Source organism: Halictus rubicundus, unplaced genomic scaffold, assembly GCF_050948215.1.
Source record: "Halictus rubicundus isolate RS-2024b unplaced genomic scaffold, iyHalRubi1_principal scaffold0037, whole genome shotgun sequence".
Lineage (NCBI taxonomy): Eukaryota > Metazoa > Arthropoda > Insecta > Hymenoptera > Halictidae > Halictus > Halictus rubicundus.
The window spans coordinates 624,162-634,740 of NW_027488578.1; positions in this window are offsets into that span (position 1 = coordinate 624,162).

Genomic DNA, 10,579 nt, shown 5'->3' on the forward strand with positions numbered 1-10,579 from the left:
AGGATAGGATTGAGGGTAGGATAGGATAGAGGATAGGATAGGATAGAGGATAGGACAGGGTAGAGGATAGGATAGGATAGAGGATAGGATAGGATAGAGGATAGGATAGGGGATTGGATAGGATAGATCATAGGAGACGATGGAGGATAGGATAGGATAGAGGATAGGATAGGATAGAGGATTGGATACTATAAAGGATAGGTGAGGATAGAGAATAGGATAGCATTGAGGATAGGATAGGATAGTGGATAGGATAGGATAGAGCAGACGATAGAGGATAGGATAGGATAGAGGATAGGGTAGGGGATTGGATAGGATAGAGGATAGGATAGGGTAGATGATATTATAGGCAAGAGGATAGGATATGATAGAGGATACGATATTATAGAGGATAGGATAGGATAGAGGATAGGATAGGATAGAGGATAGGATAGGATAGAGGATAGGATAGGATAGAGGATAGGATAGGATAGAGGATAGGATAGGATAGAGGATAGGATAGGATAGAGGATAGGATAGGATAGAGGATACGATAGGATAGGATAGAGGATACGATAGGATAGGATAGAGGATACGATATTATAGGATAGAGGATACGATAGGATAGCGGATGGATATAATGGAGTATAGGATAGGAATGAGGATAGGATAGGGTTGAGGATAGGATAGGATAGAGGATAGGATAGAGGATTGGATAGGATAGAGGATATGATAGGATAGCGGATAGGATATAATGGAGTATAGGATAGGAATGAGGATAGGATAGGGTTCAGGATAGCATAGGATAGAGGATAGGATAGGATAGAGGATATGTTAGGATAGAGGATAGGATAGGATAGAGGATAGGATAGGATAGAGGATAGGATAGGATAGAGGATAGGATAGAATAGAGGATAGGATAGGATAGAGGATAGGATAGGATAGAGGATAGGATAGGATAGAGGATGGGATAGGATAGAGGATAGGATATAATGGAGTATAGGATAGGAATGAGGATAGGATAGGGTTGAGGATAGGATAGGATAGAGGTTAGGATAGTGTAGAGAATAGGATAGGATAGAGGATAGGATAGGATAGAGGATAGGATAGGATAGAGGATAGGATAGGATAGAGGATAGGATAGGATAGAGGATAGGATAGGATAGAGGATAGGATAGAGGATAGGATAGGATAGAGGATAGGATAGGATAGAGGATAGGATAGGATAGAGGATAGGATAGGATAGGATAGAGGATAGGATAGGATAGGATAGAGGATAGGATAGGATAGATGATATTATAGGAAAGAGGATAGGATACGATAGAGGATACGATATTATAGAGAATAGGATAGGATAGAGTATCGGATAGGATAGGACAGAGGATAGGATAGGGGATTGGATAGGATAGAGGACAGGAGACGATAGAGGATAATATAGGATAGAGGATAGGATAGGATAGAGAATAGGATAGGATAGATGATATTACAGGCAAGAGGATAGAATATGATATAGGATACGATATTATAGAGGATAGGATAGGATAGAGGATAGGATCGGATAGAGGATAGGATAGGATAGAGGATACGATATTATACAGGATACGATAGGATAGAGGATTGGATAGGGGATTGGATAGGATAGAGGATAGGAGACGATAGAGGATAGGATAGGATAGAGGATAGGATAGGATAGAGAATAGGATAGGATAGATGATATTATAGGCAAGAGGATAGGATATGATAGAGGATACGATATTATAGAGGATAGGATAGGATAGAGGATAGGATAGGATAGAGGATAGGATAGGATAGAGGATAGGATAGGATAGAGGATACGATAGGATAGGATAGAGGATAGGATAGGATAGAGGATAGGATAGGATAGAGGATAGGATAGAGGATAGGATAGGAAAGAGGATAGGATAGGATAGAGGATAGGTTAGGATAGAGGATTGGATAGTATAAAGGATAGGTGAGGATAGAGAATAGGATAGCATTGAGGATAGGATAGGATAGTGGATAGGATAGGATAGAGTATCGGATAGGATAGGACAGAGGATAGGATAGGGGATTGGATAGGATAGAGGACAGGAGACGATAGAGGATAATATAGGATAGAGGATAGGATAGGATAGAGAATAGGATAGGATAGATGATATTACAGGCAAGAGGATAGAATATGATATAGGATACGATATTATAGAGGATAGGATAGGATAGAGGATAGGATCGGATAGAGGATAGGATAGGATAGAGGATAGGATAGGATAGAGGATAGGATAGGATAGAGGATAGGATAGGATAGAGGATAGGATAGGGGATTGGATAGGATAGAGGATTGGAGACGATGGAGGATAGGATAGGATGTAGGATTGGATAGAATAGAGGATAGGATAGGATACAGGATAGGGTAGGGGATTGGATAGGATAGAGGACAGGAGACGATAGAGGATAATATAGGATAGAGGATAGGATAGGATAGAGAATAGGATAGGATAGATGATATTACAGGCAAGAGGATAGAATATGATATAGGATACGATATTATAGAGGATAGGATAGGATAGAGGATAGGATCGGATAGAGGATAGGATAGGATAGAGGATAGGATAGGATAGAGGATAGGATAGGATAGAGGATAGGATAGGGGATTGAATAGGATAGAGGATTGGAGACGATGGAGGATAGGATAGGATGTAGGATAGGATAGGATAGAGGATAGGTTAGGATAGAGGATTGGATAGTATAAAGGATAGGTGAGGATAGAGAATAGGATAGCATTGTGGATAGGATAGGATAGTGGATAGGATAGGATAGAGCAGACGATAGAGGATAGGATAGGATCGAGGATAGGATAGGGGATTGGATAGGATAGAGGATTTGAGACGATGGAGGACAGGATAGGATAGAGGATAGGATAGGATAGAGGATTGGATAAGATAGAGGATAGGTTAGGATAGAGGATATGATACGATAGCGGATAGGATATAATGGAGTATACGATAGTAATGAGGATAGGATAGCGTAGAGGGTAGGTTAGGATAGAGGATAGGATAGGATAGAGGATAGGATAGGAAAGAGGATAGGATAGGATAGAGGATAGGTTAGGATAGAGGATTGGATAGTATAAAGGATAGGTGAGGATAGAGAAGAGGATAGCATTGTGGATAGGATAGGATAGTGGATAGGATAGGATAGAGCAGACGATAGAGGATAGGATAGGATCGAGGATAGGATAGGGGATTGGATAGGATAGAGGATAGGAGACGATGGAAGACAGGATAGGATATAGGATAGGATAGGATAGAGGATTGGATAAGATAGAGGATAGGTTAGGATAGAGGATATGATACGATAGCGGATAGGATATAATGGAGTATACGATAGTAATGAGGATAGGATAGCGTTGAGGATAGGATAGGATAGAGGATAGGATAGGATAGAGGATAGGTTAGGATAGAGGATAGGATAGGATAGAGGATAGGATAGGATAGAGGATAGGATAGGATAGAGGATAGGATAGGATAGAGGATAGGATAGGATAGAGGATAGGATAGAGAATTGGTTAGTATAAAGGATAGGAGAGGATAGAGGATAGGATAGGATAGAGGATAGGATAGAGGATATGATACGATAGCGGATAGGATATAATGGAGTATAGGATAGTAATGAGGATAGGATAGCGTTGAGGATAGGATAGGATAGAGGATAGGTTAGGATAGAGGATAGGATAGGATAGAGGATAGGATAGGATAGAGGATAGGATAGGATAGAGGATAGGTTAGGATAGAGGATAGGATACGATAGAGGATAGGATAGGATAGAGGATAGGATAGGATAGAGTATAGAATAGGATAGAGCATAGGATAGGATAGGATTGAGGGTAGGATAGGATAGAGGATAGGATAGGATAGAGGATAGGATAGGGGATTGGATAGGATAGAGGACAGGAGACGATAGAAGATAAGATAGGGGATTGGATAGGATAGAGGAAAGGAGACGATAGAGATTGGATAGGATAGATGATATTATAGGAAAGAGGATAGGATATGATAGAGGATACGATATTATAGAGGATACGACAGGATAGAGGATAGGATAGGATAGAGGATAGGATAGGATAGAGGATAGGATAGGGGATTGGATAGGATAGAGGATAGGAGACGATGGAGGATAGTATAGGATAGAGGATAGGATAGGGTAGAGGATTGGATACTATAAAGGATAGGTGAGGATAGAGAATAGGATAGCATTGAGGATAGGATAGGATAGTGGATAGGATAGGATAGAGCAGACGATAGAGGATAGGATAGGATAGAGGATAGGGTAGGGGATTGGATAGGATAGAGGATAGGATAGGGTAGATGATATTATAGGCAAGAGGATAGGATATGATAGAGGATAGGATAGGATAGAGGATAGGATAGGATAGAGGATAGGATAGGATAGAGGATAGGATAGGATAGAGGATAGGATAGGATAGAGGATAGGATAGGATAGAGGATAGGATAGGATAGAGGATAGGATAGGATAGAGGATAGGATAGGATAGAGGATACGATAGGATAGGATAGAGGATACGATAGGATAGGATAGAGGATACTATAGGATAGAGGAGAGGATAGGATAGAGGATAGGATAGAGGATTGGATAGGATAGAGGATATGATAGGATAGCGGATAGGATAGGATAGAGGATAGGATTGGATAGAGGATAGGATAGGATAGAGAATAGGATAGGATAGAGGATAGGATAGGATTGAGGATAGGATAGGATAGAGGATAGGATAGGATAGAGGATAGGATAGGATAGAGGATAGGATAGGATAGAGGATAGGATAGGATAGAGGATAGGATAGGATAGGATAGAGGATAGGATAGGATAGAGGATATGATAGGATAGAGGATAGGATGGGATAGAGGATAGGATAGGATATAGGATAGGATAGAGGATAGGATAGGATAGAGGATAGGATAGGATAGAGAATAGGATAGGATAGAGGATAGGATAGGATAGAGGATAGGATAGGATAGAGGATAGGATAGGATAGAGGATAGGATAGGATAGAGGATAGGATTGGATAGAGGATAGGATAGGATTGAGGATAGGATAGGATAGAGGATAGGATAGGATAGAGGATAGGATAGGATAGAGGATAGGATAGGATAGAGGATAGGATATGATAGAGGAAACGATATTATAGAGAATAGGATAGGAGAGAGGATATGATAGGATAGAGGATAGGATAGCAAAGCGGATAGGATAGGATAGGATACAGGATAGGATATCAAAGCGGATAGGATAGGATGTAGGATTAGATAGGATAGAGGATAGGATAGGATAGAGGATAGGATAGGATAGATGATATTATAGGATAGAGGATAGAATATGATAGAGGATACGATATTATACAGGATACGATAGGATAGAGGATTGGATAGGGGATTGGATAGGATAGAGGATAGGAGACGATAGAGGATAGGATAGGATAGAGGATAGGATATGATAGAGAATAGGATAGGATAGAGGATAGGATAGGATAGAGGATAGGATAGGGGATTGGATAGGATAGAGGATAGGAGACGATGGGGGATAGGATAGGATGTAGGATTGGATAGGATAGAGAGCAGGAGACGATAGAGATTGGATAGGATAGATGATATTATAGGATAGAGGATAGGATAGGATAGAGGATAGGATAGGGGATTGGATAGGATAGAGGATAGGAGACGATGGAGGATAGGATAGGATGTAGGATTGGATAGGATAGAGGATAGGATAGGATAGAGGATAGGGTAGGGGATTGGATAGGATAGAGGATAGGAGACGATGGACGATAGGATAGGATAGAGGATAGGATAGAGGATTGGTTAGTATAAAGGATAGGAGAGGATACAGGACAGGATAGGATTGAGGATAGGATAGGATAGAGGATAGGATAGGATAGAGGATAGGATAGGATAGAGGATAGGATAGGATAGAGGATAGGATAGGATAGAGGATAGGATATGATAGGATAGAGGATAGGATAGGATAGAGGATAGGATAGGGGATTGGATAGGATAAAGGATAGGAGACGATGGGGGATAGGATAGGATGTAGGATTGGATAGGATAGAGGATATGATAGGATAGAGGATAGGGTAGGGGATTGGATAGGATAGAGGATATGATACGATAGCGGATAGGATATAATGGAGTATAGGATAGTAATGAGGATAGGATAGCGTTGAGGATAGGATAGGATAGAGGATAGGATAGGATAGAGGATAGGTTAGGATAGAGGATAGGATAGGATAGAGGATAGGATAGGATAGATTATAGGATAGGATAGAGGATAGGATAGGATAGATGATAGGATAGGATAGAGGATAGGATAGGATAGAGGATAGGATAGGATAGAGGATAGGATAGGATAGAGGATAGGATAGGATAGAGGATAGGATAGAGGATTGGTTAGTAGAAAGGATAGGAGAGGATAGAGGATAGGATAGGATTGAGGATAGGATAGGATAGAGGATAGGATAGGATAGAGGATAGGATAGGATAGAGGATAGGATAGGATAGAGGATAGGATAGGATAGAGGATAGGATAGGATAGAGGATAGGATATGATAGGATAGAGGATAGGATAGGATAGAGGATAGGATAGGATAGAGGTTAGGATAGGATAGAGGATAGGATAGGATAGAGGATAGGATAGGATAGAGGATAGGATAGAGGATAGGATAGAGGATAGGATAGAGGATATGATAGGATAGCGGATAGGATATAATGGAGTATAGGATAGGAATGAGGATAGGATAGGGTTCAGGATAGGATAGGATAGAGGATAGGATAAGATAGAGGATAGGTTAGGATAGAGGATAGGATAGAGGATTGGTTAGTATAAAGGATAGGAGAGGATAGAGGATAGGATAGGATAGAGGATAGGATAGAGGATAGGATAGGATAGAGGATATGATAGAGGATAGGATAGCGGATTGGATAGGATAGAGGATATTATAGGATAGAGGATATGATACGATAGCGGATAGGATATAATGGAGTATAGGATAGTAATGAGGATAGGATAGCGTTGAGGATAGGATAGGACAGAGGATAGGATAGGATAGAGGATAGGTTAGGATAGAGGATAGGATAGGATAGAGGATAGGATAGGATAGAGGATAGGATAGGATAGAGGATAGGATAGGATAGATGATAGGATAGGATAGAGGATAGGATAGAGGATAGGATAGGATAGAGGATAGGATAGAGGATAGGATAGAGGATTGGATAGGATAGAGGATATTATAGGATAGAGGATATGATAGGATAGCGGATAGGATATAATGGAGTATAGGATAGGAATGCGGATAGGATAGCGTTGAGGATAGGATAGGATAGAGGGTAGGTTAGGATAGAGGATAGGATAGGATAGTGGATAGGATAGGATAGAGCAGACGATAGAGGATAGGATAGGATAGAGGATAGGGTAGGAGATTGGATAGGATAGAGGATACGATAGGGTAGATGATATCATAGGCAAGAGGATAGGATATGATAGAGGATACGATATTATAGAGGATAGGATAGGATAGAGAATAGGATAGGATAGAGGATAGGTTAGGAAAGTGGATAGGATATGATAGAGGATACGATTTTATAGAGGATAGGACAGGATAGAGGATAGGATAGGATAGGATAGAGGATAGGATAGGATAGAGGATAGGAGAGGATAGAGGATAGGAAAGGATAGAGGATAGGATAGAGGATTGGTTAGTATAAAGGATAGGAGAGGATAGAGGATAGGATAGGATTGAGGATAGGATAGGATAGAGGATAGGATAGGGCATTGGATAGGATAGAGGATAGGATAGGATTGAGGATAGGATAGGATAGAGGATAGGATAGGATAGAGGATAGGATAGAGGATAGGATAGGATAGAGGATAGGTGAGGATAGAGAATAGGATAGCATTGAGGAGAGGATAGGATAGTGGATAGGATAGGATAGAGCAGACGATAGAGGATAGGATAGGATCGAGGATAGGATAGGATAGAGGATTGGATAGTATAAAGGATAGGTGAGGATAGAGAATAGGATAGCATTGAGGATAGAATAGGATAGTGGATAGGATAGGATAGAGCAGACAATAGAGGATAGGATAGGATAGAGGATAGGATAGGATAGGATAGAGGATAGGATAGGATAGGATAGAGGATAAGATAGGATAGAGGATAGGATAGGATAGAGGATATGATAGGATAGAAGATAGGATAGGATAGAGGATAGGATAGGATAGAGGATAGGATAGCGTAGAGGATAGGATAGGATAGAGGATAGGATAGGATAGAGGATAGGATAGGATAGAAGATTGGATAGGATGGAGGATAGGATAGGATAGAGGATAGGATAGGATAGAGGTTAGGATAGGATAGAGGATAGGATAGGATAGAGGATAGGATAGGATAGAGGATAGGATAGGATAGAGGATAGGATAGGATAGAGGATAGGATAGAGGATTGGTTAGTATAAAGGATAGGAGAGGATAGAGGATAGGATAGGATTGAGGATAGGATAGGATAGAGAATAGGATAGGATAGAGGATAGGATAGGATAGAGGATAGGATAGGATAGAGGATAGGATAGGACAGAGGATAGGATAGGATAGAGGATAGGATAGGATAGAGGATAGGATAGAGGATAGGATAGGATAGAGGATAAGATAGGATAGAGGATAGGATAGGATAGAGGATAGGATAGGATAGAGGATAGGATAGAGGATAGGATAGAGGATAGGATAGAGGATATGATAGGATAGCGGATAGGATATAATGGAGTATAGGATAGGAATGAGGATAGGATAGGGTTCAGGATAGGATAGGATAGAGGATAGGATAAGATAGAGGGTAGGTTAGGATAGAGTATAGGATAGGATAGAGGATAGGATAGAGGATAGGATAGGATAGAGGATATGATAGAGGATAGGATAGCGGATTGGATAGGATAGAGGATATTATAGGATAGAGGATATGATACGATAGCGGATAGGATATAATGGAGTATAGGATAGTAATGAGGATAGGATAGCGTTGAGGATAGGATAGGATAGAGGATAGGATAGGATAGAGGATAGGTTAGGCTAGAGGATAGGATAGGATACAGGATAGGATAGGATAGAGGATAGGATAGGATAGATGATAGGATAGGATAGAGGATAGGATAGAGGATAGGATAGGATAGAGGATAGGATAGAGGATAGGATAGAGGATTGGATAGGATAGAGGATATTATAGGATAGAGGATATGATAAGATAGCGGATAGGATATAATGGAGTATAGGATAGGAATGAGGATAGGATAGCGTTGAGGATAGGATAGGATAGAGGATAGGATAGGATAGAGGGTAGGTTAGGATAGAGTATAGGATAGGATAGAGGATAGGATAGGAAAGAGGATAGGATAGGATAGAGGATAGGTTAGGATAGAGGATTGGATAGTATAAAGGATAGGTGAGGATAGAGAATAGGATAGCATTGAGGATAGGATAGGATAGTGGATAGGATAGGATAGAGCAGACGATAGAGGATAGGATAGGATAGAGGATAGGGTAGGAGATTGGATAGGATAGAGGATACGATAGGGTAGATGATATCATAGGCAAGAGGATAGGATATGATAGAGGATACGATATTATAGAGGATAGGATAGGATTGAGGATAGGATAGGATAGAGGATAGGATAGGGGATTGGATAGGATAGAGGATAGGAGACGATGGAGGATAGGATAGGATAGAGGATAGGATAGGATAGAGGATTGGATAGTATAAAGGATAGGTGAGGATAGAGAATAGGATAGCATTGAGGAGACGATAGGATAGTGGATAGGATAGGATAGAGCAGACGATAGAGAATAGGATAGGATCGAGGATAGGATAGGGGATTGGATAGGATAGAGGATAGGAGACGATGGAGGATATGATAGGATAGAGGATAGGATAGGATAGAGGATTGGATAGTATAAAGGATAGGTGAGGATAGAGAATAGGATAGAATTGAGGATAGAATAGGATAGTGGATAGGATAGGATAGAGCAGACAATAGAGGATAGGATAGGATAGAGGATAGGGTAGGATAGGATAGAGGATAGGATAGGATAGAGGATAGGATAGGATAGAAGATAGGATAGGATAGAGGATAGGATAGGATAGAGGATAGGATAGCATAGAGGATAGGACAGGATAGAGGATAGGATAGGATAGAGGATAGGATAGGATAGAAGATTGGATAAGATGGAGGATAGGATAGGATAGAGGATAGGATAGGATAGAGGATAGGATAGGATAGAGTATAGGATAGGATAGAGGATAGGATAGGATAGAGGATAGGATAGGATAGAGGATAGGATAGGATAGAGGATAGGATAGAGGATTGGTTAGTATAAAGGATAGGAGAGGATAGAGGATAGGATAGGATTGAGGATAGGATAGGATAGAGGATAGGATAGGATAGAGGATAGGATAGGATAGAGGATAGGATAGGATAGAGGATAGGATAGGATAGGATAGAGGATAGGATAGAGGATAGGATAGGATAGAGGATATGATAGAGGATAGG